The 15,319-nt window shown below is 39.3% G+C and overlaps 1 long non-coding RNA gene across 1 annotated transcript; it reads left to right on the plus strand.

The window, feature by feature from the left end:
- The first annotated feature begins 12,076 nt into the window (after window positions 1–12,076).
- LOC109195998 (uncharacterized) lies at window positions 12,077–14,835 on the plus strand. The gene is made up of 2 exons (XR_002057469.2): window positions 12,077–12,293; window positions 13,071–14,835. It is a non-coding gene; the product is annotated as an uncharacterized LOC109195998 (long non-coding RNA).
- The last annotated feature ends 484 nt before the right edge of the window (window positions 14,836–15,319 follow it).

The following is a 15,319-nucleotide window of genomic DNA, read 5'->3' on the forward strand; positions in this document are numbered from 1 at the left end:
CTCTCATTACAGAAATCCAGCGGTGATTTTGAACAAGCTCTCCATTGACTTTCTATGCAGAGTTTCCAGACTTTGTGTTGGTCTGAGGAGATTTGCCAAAATTCTATTATACAGAAATACTGTAATCAGCACATATACTGTAACATGACAGAAATTCCTCCACTTAGTAGTAATACTATAACATAACACAAATATTATGATTTGGCACAAAAACCATGATTTGGAAAAGCTTCTAAAATCATAAAAGTTTGCAGAATTGTAATAAATGATCAATATGAATTAGTGGTCGGTGATAGTATAGTAAATTGTAGGTAAAAAAACATGTTGACCAAGGTGGAATTGAACCCACGACCTTTGGGTTGCAGACCTGTGTCATTACAAACTGTGCCACTGGGAAAGAGAACGAGTGCCTAGAAAACAGGGTGATGAGCAGTCAGAATTAGATCGCGGTGAGAGGCAAAGAGCGCCGTTTTTTGGAGTTACAAAACGTCGTGTAACTCAAAAACTAGGTGGACTAGAAGCATAATTCTTGTACTGGGTGAATCAGCGGACTTTAGTGTACTTTGACTGTGATTTTCATTGCTCTTTGTACATCCGTCGCTGAGATATGACGAGAGAATAAAGGGCAGGCCTCAGATATGATTGGCTGGCTGGGAAGCCGTGCAGGCCCTGATATGTAAATTTGAATGTCTCAGTCCTCACAGAGGACCTGGCAAAAATATATAGAAATAGTATGATTAAGCATAAATACTACATTTAGCAGAAATACTGTATTAAGCACAAATCCTATAAAAAGCAAAAATACTATATTAAGCACAAATCCTATAAAAAGCAGAAATACTATATTAAGCAATATAAATATCCTATAAAAATCCTATAAAAAGCAGTAAAACTGTACTATGATTTGGTAGAAAAACTATAATTAATCAGAAATACTATATTTGGCAGAAATACTATATTTAGCACAAAAATGTTATAAAATAGCAGAAATAATATGATTTAGCACAATAGTAATAACTTAAACAGAAAAACTGGAAAAGCAAAATGGACAGCTGAAAAAATGCTGAACATGCTAAGGGTCCCTCAAATATAATTGTTAAATGAAAAAAAATCAGCAAAAAAAAGTATAACAGTCACACAATCACAAATATGGACACATATGGAAACACACATGCACAGAGAGATACACACAGGATCAAATTCAGTCAACCAGTCTAAATATATTGAATTTGAATCTTACAATGAGATGATCCCACAAAAAGGCTTTCTCTCTCTCTCTCTCTCTCTCTCTCTCTCTCTCTCTGTCACACACACACACACACACACACACACACACACACACAGGGAGAGAGGAGCAACTTTCTAGGTCAGTCAAGCAGCCTGGGAGCAGCTAAATTTGAATCCACCAATCAGAGAGGCTGTGTACTTTTTCCCGCCAAAACAGGTGCAGCCGTTTTTACACACACAGAGCACAGAGACAGGATTTCTGCAGTGAATTTCTCATAGTGAGGATTCCTCTCAAACAAATGGCCATAATTTCCTAACCGTAGGGGCTAGAACAGTCATTCTTACACCGTTTTGTTCAGAAGAGATGGGGGAATCTTAAAGTGTTGACAATTTATCATTAAAATATGAATTATTAAAGCTATTTGACTTGTAATGCACCATAACTGAGTAGAGGCGAAGCAAAAACTGCCTTGACCTGCCCTCAAACAACGCTTTCTAACTCTAAATCTATTTGGAGTATCGATATCATTCTTTCACCATAAGAGACAGCAGGCTTTGGTGAACAGTCATGGAAATTTTCAGGTCTCTGTGGAAATCCATCAAAAAGATATGACGAGAGAAAAAATTGCCTCATTTCCAGAGTTTGAAATCTGAAGAAATCTGAGCGAAGGACGAATTTCCTACGCTCAAACAAGTGTAACTCATTCCAGAACGGTAATAGGTGAGAAAAAAAATTCTTGAATTGTGAGCGTCAGGAGTGTCTGAAGATATACTGGGACAAGCCTCATGTCTTAACGTCGCTTCGTTAAGGAGATATGACGATTCGAATATGCCTCTCATTACAAAAATCAAGCGGTGATTTTGAACAAACTCTCCATTGACTTTCTATGGAGAGTTTTCAGAGTTTGTGTTGGTCTGAGGAGATTTGCCAAAATTCTATAAATCTCACAACCATGATAGTGACATTTTCTGAAAGCCAGCAAAAATACCTACGTTTTGATGTATAATTTGTGGAAGTTGAGTAAAAATTGAGCCAGTAGCAAGAAGTTGTTCGGACATGAAGAGAAGACTGCGAAACCTACAGTGGCACACTGAAAGCCAAGTGCATAGCAACCATAACAACGCATGTATTTTGTGAAAAATCACAATTTTGCAACTCTAAACTTTAAGAGGCATAAAAATAAAACGGTAAAAGATTTGAAAAAGCTGATTTATTCCTGAATAGCCCAATAATTTGAGAACATTTTAAAGTTTGAATGGTTGTTCTACGTGAAAGTAGGAAAAAGTAGTTAAGTTCCAAAAACAAGCAAGTTTTAGCAGAATTGCTGAAGTTTCCCATTCATTTCAATGGGACAAATTAAAGGAAAAAAACGTAATATTTTAAAAAGTATAATAGTATAAAATACCAAAAGATATAGCCGGAAAGAGCAAAAATAGCAGAATAGTTTAAAATTTGAACGGTGAAAATCGGCTGAAAATTGTGGAAGTAGATCCACGGCGAAAAGTGTACGGAAACACCCGGAATAATAAAGAACTAGAAAAATTTGCATTTCCTGCGAAAATGCTGTGTGGATGCCTTAACGCTGAAGCTGTCTGCTGAAAAGCTGAAAAAGCTGAAAAGTTGCATGGTGGTGAAAAAAAAACATGTCACCCTGAGCAGGATTCGAACCTGGCCCTCCTGGTCTCAAGACAGCTACTCATCTCACTGAGCCAAACTCATTCTCTCAAGAAGAGGAGGAGAGACCGACAATTCTGCTAAAATGAGCAGAAGCTGCTGAGAACTGTGCTGAGAAGAGGTGAAAAGGCTGAAAATTTTGCAGAAAAGAGGTAAATCAGCAGAATTTCTGCAGAAAAGAGGCAAAGGAGCAGAAACTTGCGCTGAAAAGAGATGAATCAGCAGAGTTTCTGCTGAAAAGAGTTTTTTTTTTCTGAAAACAGCCCAAAAAAATGGAATTTGTGCTGAAAAGGGGTGAAAGAAATGAAAATTTTGCTGAAAAGGGGTGAAGAAGCTAAAGTATACCAAATCAAAGTATTTGTGCCAACACATAGTGTTTCTGCCATATTGTGGTATTTGTGCCACAAAAGTTACTACATTACAACATGAATACGGATTAAAGATGAAAGAAACTGGCAACAAATTCCTCCACTACAAACCAGTCTGATACCACTTCTTTGCAGTGTTCACGTTTAAAAGGCACTACCCAAAAGGCGCCACAAGACGGCACTCCAACACAAGAGAAGAGGTGAATGAGCAGAATTTCTGCTGAAAAGAGGCAGAAGGTTCTGTATGTAGAAAAAGAAACACTGTTGAACCATGTGTGAAATAAATAAAGAAATGAAATGAAAGAACAATCTGGTTCTGCTCAAATTCACCAATCAGAGGTACTGCCTCAGTCTGCTTCATCAGGCTGTGTACTTGTTTCTGCCATGGAGCGTTAACAAGAATCTGAGGTCCATATTAGAAAAGCTGCTAAAATCATAAAAGTTTGCAGAATTGTAATAAATTAGCAATATAAATTACAGGTCTGTGATAGTGTATAAATTTGTAGTGAAAAAAAAAAAACGTGGACCAAGGTGGGATTGAACCCACGACCTTTGAGCTGCAGAGCCGTGTCATTACTGATTGCGCCACCTGGAAAGGGGGCGGCGGTCTGAAAGACAGATACTTGGGCAGTCAGAAAATAGATCGCGGTGAGAGGCGAAAAACGCCGTTTTTTGGAGTTACAAAACGTCGTGTAACTCAAAAACTAGGAGGGCTAGCAGCATAATTCTTGTACTGGGTGAATCAGCGAACTTTGGTGTATTTTGACTGCGATTTTCATAGCTCGTTCTACCTCCGCCGCGGAGATATGACGAGAGAAGAAACGGCTTCATTTCCAGAGTTTGAAGACTGAGAGAAGGACAGATTTCCACCCCTCAAACAAACGTAATTCATTGCTCAACGGTAAGATAATTGTAAAAACTGCTTCCACTGTGAGTGTCAGCAGTGTCTGAAGATATATTGGCACAAGCCTCATGTCCTAACTTTGCTTTGTTAAAGAGATATGGCGATTTGAAAATGCCTCCCGTTACAGAATTTCAGCTCTGAATTTCAAAACCTCCCCATAGACTTTGAATGGGGAGTTGTCAGACCTTGTGTCACTCCGAGGCAAATTGCGAAAAAACGGTAAACCTCACAATAAAGATAGTGACATTTTCTGAAAGCCAGCAAAAATACCTACGTTTTGATGTATAATTTGTGGGGGTTGAGTGCAAATTGTGTGAGTAGCAAGAAGTTGTTCAGACATGAAGAGAAAATTCAGAACGGACCAGCACTCACTCTGACTTAATTGCATAGCAACCATAGCAACGCATGTATTTTCTGAAAAATCACAAAGCTGCAACTGAAAACTTAAAGAGAGATAAGATTAAAACGGTAGAAGATCTGAAAAAGCTGAATCAGACAGGAATAGCCCAATAATCTGAGAACATTTTAAAGTTTGAATGGAGTTTCTAGGTGAAAGCATGACAAAGTAGTTAAGTTTCAAAGACAAGCAAGTTTTAGCAGAATTGTGGAAGTTTCCCATTCATTTCAATGGGACAAATTAAAGGAAAAAAGTGTAATATTTTAAAAAGTATAACAGTAATAAACACCAAAAGATATAGCCGGAATTAGCAGAAATAGCAGAACAGTTTAGAGTTTGAACGGAGAAAATCGGCTGAAAACTGAGGGAGTAGTTCAGTGCCAAAAAACGGGGCAGCAACTTGAAGAATAAAGTTTAAAACAGGAAAACAATAGTGTGGAAGCCCTTTAGGGCATCCACACAATAAAGAGAAACAGGAACTCAATAGTGTGGATGCTTAAAGCATCCACACAATTACTACGTGCAATCAAGATGAGAGACCACGACTATAAAAGCGAAGGTGGATTTGGGAAGTCTGTCGCAGCCATGTCCTGTCCGTTTGTACGCGAGCAAGGAAGGTGCAAGATTGATAAGGAGAGTTTACAGAATTTAGCGTATATTGCGGGATAGACAGGATCCTTTAGCTCAGCGCGACGGTGTGCTCATAGAGAGATATCGATTCTCCCGTGAGGGTATTATTTACTCTCTCTCTCTCTCATATATATATATATATATATATATATATACATATATATATATATATATATATATATATACACACATATATGGAGAGAGAGAGAGAGAGAGAGAGAGATATCTCTCTCTATATCTCTCTCTCTCTATATATATATATATATATATATCTATCTCATATATATATATATATCTCCCAACTTACTGTGCATGCTTCAGTCACCCCTTGCATGGGAACAGGTAAAAGTGATGGAGTGTTATGTCAAACTACACACAAAAAACCCCACAATGTCAATAAATGTCACAGTACAAAAAGGGGTGTGGCGAGGGGGTGCAGGACCACCACCTGTCTTTATTTGCTCTGCCCTTTTCTTGGTTGCTGTTATAAACAAACAAACAGATTATTCCAGGGTCTCTTGTCATAGACTAAAAGCAATATAAGTGATAAATATTACCATTCTGTGGAATATTCTTATATTTCACTTTTACTTTTTCCCATGTTCTAGTGGGTCCTGTTGTGGCTCTAATGTGAAAGAGGATATGATGTAATATAATATAATGTGGTATAATATAATATCACATGATATAATGTAATATCATGGATCACTTACGAGTTTAATTTGTCAGCAACTTTCTGCCAGCCCTCTCTCCTTGCTTTTGCAGCCTTTGCAGTGTTCCCCTGCGTTTTAATTAAACTCTGAAACTCCTGATATCCCTCAATCAAGAGTTCTTGGTCTGCTGCCATGAAATACTGTGCGCGCTCCTTTGACATCTTCGCCGACCAATCACAGGGTTGCCGATCAATGTTTCTACTATCGATGCGTAGCCCCTTTTAAGCCACCCAGTGATCTCAGATTACTTCATCCAGCTATACTAATCGTCAACAACAGGTGTGTTCGGAGAACCGGATTAGCGAGCTCAAAGTTAGCGCGATGATTTGATCTTGGATGTGTCATTTGATCTTGGATGTAGTAAGCGAGGTACGAAGAACGGGCCCCAGACCTGGGACATGTTTCCTTTAGTTAGTTTGCCAAGTTCACACAACACAATACACAGCAAACTACCACTGAAAATAAAAAAAATATTTTAAATATTTTAAATGAACTAATTGAAGCTAAATTGACTCCAAAATAACTATAAAACTATAAAAACAGACGATCCTGTCCACGGGTGCAAGAATAACAACCTCAGTCCTTGAAATTAAAACAAGAGTACCAGAATTAAAAGCCAAACATCTAAAATCTTCAACGTAAAAACCAAAAAACCAACAAGAAGTATAACTGAAGAAATCGACTTTTTCCCTGGAAGGGCAGGAAAAGTCTCCTGTATCGGTTACCTGTGTCCTCTGGGCTTTGCTGCATGTATTTAGTGATTTCATGCGAACACGAGGATCAATTATTGTCCTGTGTAGGTCTCTGTAGCTTACAAAGAAAAATGAATTAAATAGGTGAGAAGAAGAAACAAAGATGGCGCCGGTGTTGTGCCCAAAAGTGATTGTCTGCCAGACACTGATTGCCGTCCGCGGGAGCGCGCGCAGCTGCTTAAAGCTGCAGCGCTCGGATTACTTGCGTTGCCAGCTACTTCCGTGCAACTGATATAACTTGGGTGGTGGTGGTGGGGAAACCCAAACACATTTATGCCTTTGTTATTAGGCAAAGGTATGCATTTATGGAACTTTAACGTTTCTTGTAACCGAATTATGACGCTTATCAGAAGGTTGCTTTCAGTGTGTAGCGCAGTCACGAATGACTACACGCATCACGATGGAATAATTAATGCCTACAGGTTTAGTATGTCTACTCTCGTTGTTCATATTTGTTATAAGACTGTCGAATAGTAGTTAAAACAATAAAGACCTATTGTGCCAGTATCACCATGACTCTTTCTTGTTTGTTCAGAATAACGACTGAGAACATGGCATTTTAGCGCTACCCAAAAGTGATTGTGGCCTATAACTTGTCACTGAAACAATATTTCGGTTTCAAACTTGGTGGATGTCATTCAGAAGGGTCCTGTGTGACATATTATATCTCAAACAGTCCATTAGAACTGCTGAAAAACTTTTAAAATAACATTAATACCGATAATATGTCATTTTCAACCTGCCAAAAAGTGATTGTGGCCTATATCTTGTCACTGAAACAATATTTCTGCATCAAACTTGTTGGGTATCATCCAAAAGGGTTATATGTGACACACTGTATCTCAAACAGTCTCTAAGGACTGTTGAATAACTTTTAAAGGACCATTAATACCCATTTTCGACCTGCCAAAAAGTGATTGTGGCCTATATCTTGTCACTGAAACAATGTTTCTGCTTCAAACTTGGTGGTTGTCATTCAGAAGGGTCCTATGTGACATATTATATCTCAAACAGTCCATTAGAACTGCTGAATAACTTGTACAAGAACAATAACACTGATAATATCTAATTTTCAAGCTGCCAAAAAGTGATTGCCGCCTATAACTTGTCACTGAAACAATATTTCTGCTTCAAAATTTTTGGATATCACCCAGAAGGGCTATATGTGACACATTATATCCCAAACACTCTCCAAGAACTGCTGAATTACCTTTAAGGGAACATAAACTTTGATAATATGCCATTTTCAGCCTGCCAAAAAGTGATTGCCACCTACAGTGGCTTGCAAAAGTATTCGGCCCCCTTGAACTTTTCCACATTTTGTCACATTACAGCCACAAACATGAATCAATTTTATTGGAATTCCACGTGAAAGACCAATACAAAGTGGTGTACACGTGAGAAGTGGAACGAAAATCATACATGATTCCAAACATTTTTTACAAATAAATAACTGAAAAGTGGGGTGTGCATAATTATTCAGCCCCCTGAGTCAATACTTTGTAGAACCACCTTTTGCTGCAATTACAGCTGCCAGTCTTTTAGCATATGTCTCTACCAGCTTTGCAGATCTAGAGACTGAAATCCTTGCCCATTCTTCTTTGCAAAACAGCTCCACAACTGCCCTGTGATGGCCTCAGAGGTTGTCTAAGAGAATATTGGGAGCAACAACACCATGAAGCCCAAAGAACACACCAGACAGGTCAGGGATAAAGTTATTGAGAAATTTAAAGCAGGCTTAGGCTACAAAAAGATTTCCCAAGCCTTGAACATCCCACGGAGCACTGTTCAAGCCATCATTCAGAAATGGAAGGAGTATGGCACAACTGTAAACCTACCAAGACAAGGCCGTCCACCTAAACTCACAGGCCGAACAAGGAGAGCGTTGATCAGAAATGCAGTCAAGAGGCCCATGGTGACTCTGGACGAGCTGCAGAGATCTACAGCTCAGGTGGGGGAATCTGTCCATAGGACAACTATTAGTCGTGCACTGCACAAAGTTGGCCTTTATGGAAGAGTGGCAAGAAGAAAGCCATTGTTAACAGAAAACCATAAGAAGTCCCGTTTGCAGTTTGCCACAAGCCATGTGGGGGACACAGCAAACATGTGGAAGAAGGTGCTCTGGTCAGATGAGACCAAAATGGAACTTTTTGGCCAAAATGCAAAACGCTATGTGTGGCGGAAAACTAACACTGCACATCACTCTGAACACACCATCCCCACTGTCAAATATGGTGGTGGCAGCATCATGCTCTGGGGGTGCTTCTCTTCAGCAGGGACAGGGAAGCTGGTCAGAGTTGATGGGAAGATGGATGGAGCCAAATACAGGGCAATCTTGGAAGAAAACCTCTTGGAGTCTGTTAAAGACTTGAGACTGGGGCGGAGGTTCACCTTCCAGCAGGACAACGACCCTAAACATAAAGCCAGGGCGACAATGGAATGGTTTAAAACAAAACATATCCATGTGTTAGAATGGCCCAGTCAAAGTCCAGATCTAAATCCAATCCAGAATCTGTGGCAAGATCTGAAAACTGCTGTTCACAAACGCTGTCGATCTAATCTGACTGAGCTGGAGCTGTTTTGCAAAGAAGAATAGGCAAGGATTTCAGTCTGTAGATCTGCAAAGCTGGTAGAGACATACCCTAAAAGACTGGCAGCTGTAATTGCAGCAAAAGGTGGTTCTACAAAGTATTGACTCAGGGGGCTGAATAATTACGCACACCCCAATTTTCAGTTATTTATTTGTAAAAAATGTTTGGAATCATGTATGATTTTTCGTTCCACTTCTCACGTGTACACCACTTTGTATTGCTCTTTCATGTGGAATTCCAATAAAATTGATTAATGTTTGTGGCTGTAATGTGACAAAATGTGGAAAAGTTCAAGGGGGCCGAATACTTTTGCAAGCCACTGTATATCTTGTCACTTAAACTATATTTCTGCTTCAAACTTGACTGATATCATTCAGAAGGATCATATGTGAGATATTATATCTCCATCAGTCCCTTAGAACTGTTGAATAACTTTTAAAGGAACATTAATACCCATAATATGCCATTTTCGACCTGCCAAAAAGTGATTGTGGACTATAACTTGTCACTGAAATACTATTTCTGCTTCAAACTTGGTGGATGTCATTCAGAAGGGTCATATGTCAAATATTACATCTCAAACAGTCCCTCAGAACTGCTAAATAACCATTAAGGAAACAACAAAACTGACAATATGCAATTTCTAACCTGCCAAAAAGTGATTGTGGACTATATCTTGTCACTGAAACAATATTTCTGCTTCAAACTTGTTGGTTATTCAGCATTTCTTAGAGACTGATTGGGATATAATGTGTCACATATGATCCTTTTGGATGATATCCAACAGGTTTGAAGCAGAAATATTGTTTCAGTAACAAGATATAGTCCACAATCACTTTTTGGCAGGTTAGAAATTGCATATTATCAGTTTTTTGTTCCTGTACAAGTTATTCAGCAGTTCTTGGAGAGTTTTGGGGATACAATATATCACATGTAACCATTCTGAAATATATCCAACAAGTTTGAAGCAGAAATATTGTTTCAGTGACAAGATATAGGCGGCAATCACTATTTGGCAGGTTGGAAATGGCATATTATGTGTATTAATGTTCCTTTAACAGTTATTCAGGATTTCTTAGAGACTGATTGGGATATAATGTATCACATATGATCCTTCTGAATGATATCAGTCAAGTTTGAAGCAGAAATAGTATTTCAGTGACAAGATATAGGCGGCAATCACTTTTTGGCAGGCTGAAAATGGCATATTATCAATGTTAATGTTCCTTTAAAAGTTATTCAGCATTTCTTAGAGGCTGTTTGGGATATGATGTGTCACATATAACCCTTTTGGATGATACCCACCAAGTTTGAAGCAGAAATATTGTTTCAGTGACAAGATATAGGCCACAATCACTTTTTGGCAGGTTGAAAATGACATATTATCGGTATTAATGTTATTTTAAAAGTTTTTCAGCAGTTCTAATGGGCTGTTTGAGATATAATATGTCACACAGGACCCTTCTGAATGACATCCACCAAGTTTGAAACCGAAATATTGTTTCAGTGACAAGTTATAGGCCACAATCACTTTTGGGTAGCGCTAAAATGCCATGTTCTCAGTCGTTATTCTGAACAAACAAGAAAGAGTCATGGTGATACTGGCACAATAGGTCTTTATTGTTTTAACTACTATTCGACAGTCTTATAACAAATATGAACAACGAGAGTAGACATACTAAACCTGTAGGCATTAATTATTCCATCGTGATGCCATCACCAGTGTGTGAATGGGTGAATGACTGGATATGTAAAGCGCTTTGGGGTCCTTAGGAACCAGAAAGGCGCTATATAAATACAGGCCATTTAGAATCACTTTTTGGCAGGTTGAAAATGACATATTATCGGTATTAATGTTATTTTAAAAGTTTTTCAGCAGTTCTAATGGACTGTTTGAGATATAATATGTCACATAGGACCCTTCTGAATGACAACCACCAAGTTTGAAACAGAAATATTGTTTCAGTGACAAGATATAGGCCACGATCACTTTTTGGCAGGTCGAAAATGGGTATTAATGGTCCTTTAAAAGTTATTCAACAGTCTTTAGAGACTGTTTGAGATACAATGTGTCACATATAACCCTTAAAGTTCCATAAATGCATACCTTTGCCTAATAACAAAGGAAAGCAGATGTGTCATTGGATAATGGCAGGTCATGTATCCTGAAACAATCAAAGAGACAATTGTGTATGATCTAAAAAAAAAAAACGAAATCATTATCTGTTAAACATTATGTTACAATTTAACATGTCCGTAAAAATAGCCCTATAATATTAAACATCAGGCTTTATGGAATTTAAAAACTGACAATAGATATCTTTGCATCAATTAAGAAAATGTCACGACTGGGGCAGCAGCCGTGTGATGTGTGGAAAGGAGGACTCAAATGCAGCACTTACTAAGATGTGAGGGTGGTTTATTAAGAATACAGAAGACAAAGTGGGGATGGCAAAACAGAACTAAGGATAAACTAAACTGGGAGAAACTAAACCATAGAATAGCAAACCTGAACACGAAGGGAGGACAGCAGGGAGAGCACGCAGAGGATTCACAGAGTAATGCAGAGAAACGCAGGGAACGAACACAGAGGATGAATACAGACGACGCGATGAGGAACAGAGGCAGACACACTATAAATACACAGAGGGACACTGGGAAATCACACACAGGTGGGAGACACAGCTGGACCTGATTAACCTGACGAGACAGGGGAACACTAACACCAGGGACCAACATAGGGAGCACAAACCCAGAAACCCAGTATCCAAAACCCCAAAACACAAACCATCCCAAAACAGCCCACAAATAATAATAATAACAACAACAACAACAATAAATACACCAAACACAAAATCACTGAGTCACGGACTCAGGACCATGACAGAAAACAGTTTATTTTCTAAAAACATTTTTGTTAAATCTATTATTCGCTGTTTTTAGTTTACTCCGTGACGGGGCTGGATATCGGGCGTCTTGCACCAGCCATCCGGTCTGGAGCATAGCGAATGACGTCACAAAGGTACTCTGTGGCAGGTGTTACGGGTTCAGAATTGGTGGAGAGTACAAAGGCAAGACAGTCCAGAAGATTTGGGTTAAGCGATCTTTATTGAAGTATTCGCGCGGGAAGACAGTCACTGCACATGTCAGCAAGGGTCTTCACCAAAATTATACTTCAGACTGCTTTTATAGCATCAGGGTATTATAACGCCCCTTCTAGCGTTTACAAGCACATAATTTGCATGTACAGAACATTCATGTATTTTAAGCATAAAGTGCAATATCGCGGTTCCTCTTTTTGGCATCTTCTTCCAAAAAGGCAATGGACTCTGGCCTCTGCAGTCTCCGGGGGCTGGTCCTCTCCACGCGTCATCTGTTGTCAAGAAAGCTCAAGTGCAACATGTTTGCTCAGTACATTCAGGCCTATGGTTAAATCTAGTTCTAGGTTATATGTGATATATGTGTGTTTTGTAAGCATGTGTGCCATCTTTCCTAAGCTCCCGGCTTTTAACCAATGTGTCACCCAGACAGTCACGCTGAATGAAGCTTGAGACCTTTAATTCCCTGGGAAAGCTTCAACTCCTTATGAGCACAGGACTGCAATGTGTGTATAAAGACATAATAATACTAAAAGTGGTTATGCTGCACCTGTAATAAGGATTAATATGGTGTCAGCGTGTTAAATGATTACTCTGGTGTTCGTGTATTAACTGTCATCTGACCAGTTTAAAGCTATACGAGATAATATTAATGCTGATTAATATGCTATCTAATATATTGTAGCAGTAAAGCAATTTCCTCTTTTCCACACAGGTCACAAAGCTGACACACTGCTAACAACTTTACAGCACCTTTGCTAATATAGCTTTATGCAAGCTTTATAACAGAAAGAACATTATGACATGAAAATGTCATGTTTGTGCAGATTTCGCGTTTTCTAAGAAATACATAAAGACAGACAACATTTTAACTGCTACTATTACTAAAGTTATTATTATGGGAGGCTCGAAGTGGGCGGGGCTTAAGACGTGTATGACGTTCAAAGACGTCATACACTTCAAAGGATTTAAGTTAAAACCGAACCCATAAATACCCCTCTGCAAGAACGGATTTTCAAACGCCAGCTTTAACAAAGCGAAAACAAATTATCTGCAAATAGATATTAAAACGCAATGGGCAACAAACCATCAACTGTTACCAACCCAACACAGGAGACACCACCTGAACTGGAATCTAGGCCAAAGAATCGAAAATGCAAAAACCTGCTTGCGTGCTTGTGTGCATGCTGTATGGGGAGCTCAGATGACTCAGACACAGAAGATTCAAACCAGGGGCAATCTGCTATTTCACAGCAAAAATCGGTTGTGAACATAGTAAACAGTTCCTTTGGTCCCAGTAATACTATTAATATCAGGAATACAAATACTGCCCGGAATATTCAAGTTGATATCTTTAGCAAACTGCAGCTAGAGCTCCCTCCGGGTACAATGGAGTTTGTGTGAATCCTCTTTTTTAAATAACTTTTAAATTAACATCAATAAAAGTTTTGAAATTTTACTCTCTGATTTCTGTTTGTTTTCATTGTGTGTACGTTGTGTTATGTGTTATTCAGTTCAAACTGTGGGTAGAAAATGCAGAGAAAATGCTGTGCTGTCATGTGACCTGTTCTCTTGTGCTCTTCTCTCCTCAGCCTCTCTCTGCTGCCTCTCTGATGAGGTCTAGCAGCTCATCATTTCGGTCTCTTTTCCTCTTTGACGGAATTTGTCCTTCCGTTTTTGGTTATGCCACTGCACCCAATGCTGTCATGATCCCACGGGCCCTGTTGAAACTGTCATTATATACCCCTGAATTAGAGGATGACTGCGGTATACTCATAGCTCACCTGGACTTGCATTTATGCCAAGTTGAATTAGTTAAATCAGTTATTTTGGTCAATTATTTTGTGCCTATTTTAAAAATCCTGCCTTTTTGGAGTAGTTACTGCCATGATAGCAACAAAATTCAAATATTTTTAGAAATCCGTTTTTAATAATTTGATGTTGTGCTTCCATTAACCTTATCAGTGGTCAGATATTTATTTGCCTGCTCTAGTCTCTTATATGTGGGTGCACTTGATGTGTGTCTTTGTATAACTGGAGTGGCCTTATTAACATGCACATAGTTGATCACCTCACTTGATTTGATGCCTTCATGGGCCTTCAGCTTCAGCTGAAACAGCTCACATTTTCTTCTTCTTTTGGCTGTTCCCTTTATGGGTCACCACAGAGGATTATCTCACCCTGTCCCCAACACCCTCTTCTGTCACACCAACCCTCTGCATGTCCTCCTTCGCTCCATCATTCTTCTCCATTGTCCTCCTCTTTTCCTTACTTCGAGGCAGATCCATCTTCAGCATTCTTTGTCCAACATGTCCAAATGATCTCAACCTTGCCTCTCTGACTTTGTCTTCAAAGTGCTCAACCTGCGCTGTCCCTATGATAGACCCATTTCTAATCCTGTCCATTCTGATCACTTCCAGCAACCATCTTAACATCTCCAACCATCCCACCTCCAAGTCCTCTCAAAGGGCACAACTGAATCAAGTAACTAATGCTTCCAGTGAAGAGCCACAGTGGGGAAATAATGGACCCTGAGGTGTCTGTGCTGCTGCACTGTGCACACTGGCAAGGGCTGCTCAGGTCTCAAGTACAAGTGGAGCTTTCTGAAAGGTCCAAACATTACAGTGCAGTACATCCTTTAAATATTTGACATCACACGTCATGTAAAATCAATTCCTCCTCTCTCAGGTTTAACAGGCATACAGATCTGGCTCTGGAGCGTCACATAGATGAGGTGTGGATGAAGCGGGTGTCCAAGGAGCCGTGGCTTTTCAACAGGGCCAAATTCAGGCTGCATTCTTTCTGCTTAGCAGATCTACAAAATCCCCCTTCCACTCCTTTGTCCCATGGCACCATTTTCCACCACACAGAGGACCAAAACAGTCAAGGACAGAGGCATTTGGGTGACATACATAACAGGTGTATAAGTCAGATTAAAAAATGTTGAGGGTGCCTCCAATCATG

The sequence above is a fragment of the Oreochromis niloticus genome, linkage group LG19, assembly GCF_001858045.2.
Source record: "Oreochromis niloticus isolate F11D_XX linkage group LG19, O_niloticus_UMD_NMBU, whole genome shotgun sequence".
In the NCBI taxonomy this organism is placed as follows: Eukaryota; Metazoa; Chordata; class Actinopteri; order Cichliformes; family Cichlidae; genus Oreochromis; species Oreochromis niloticus.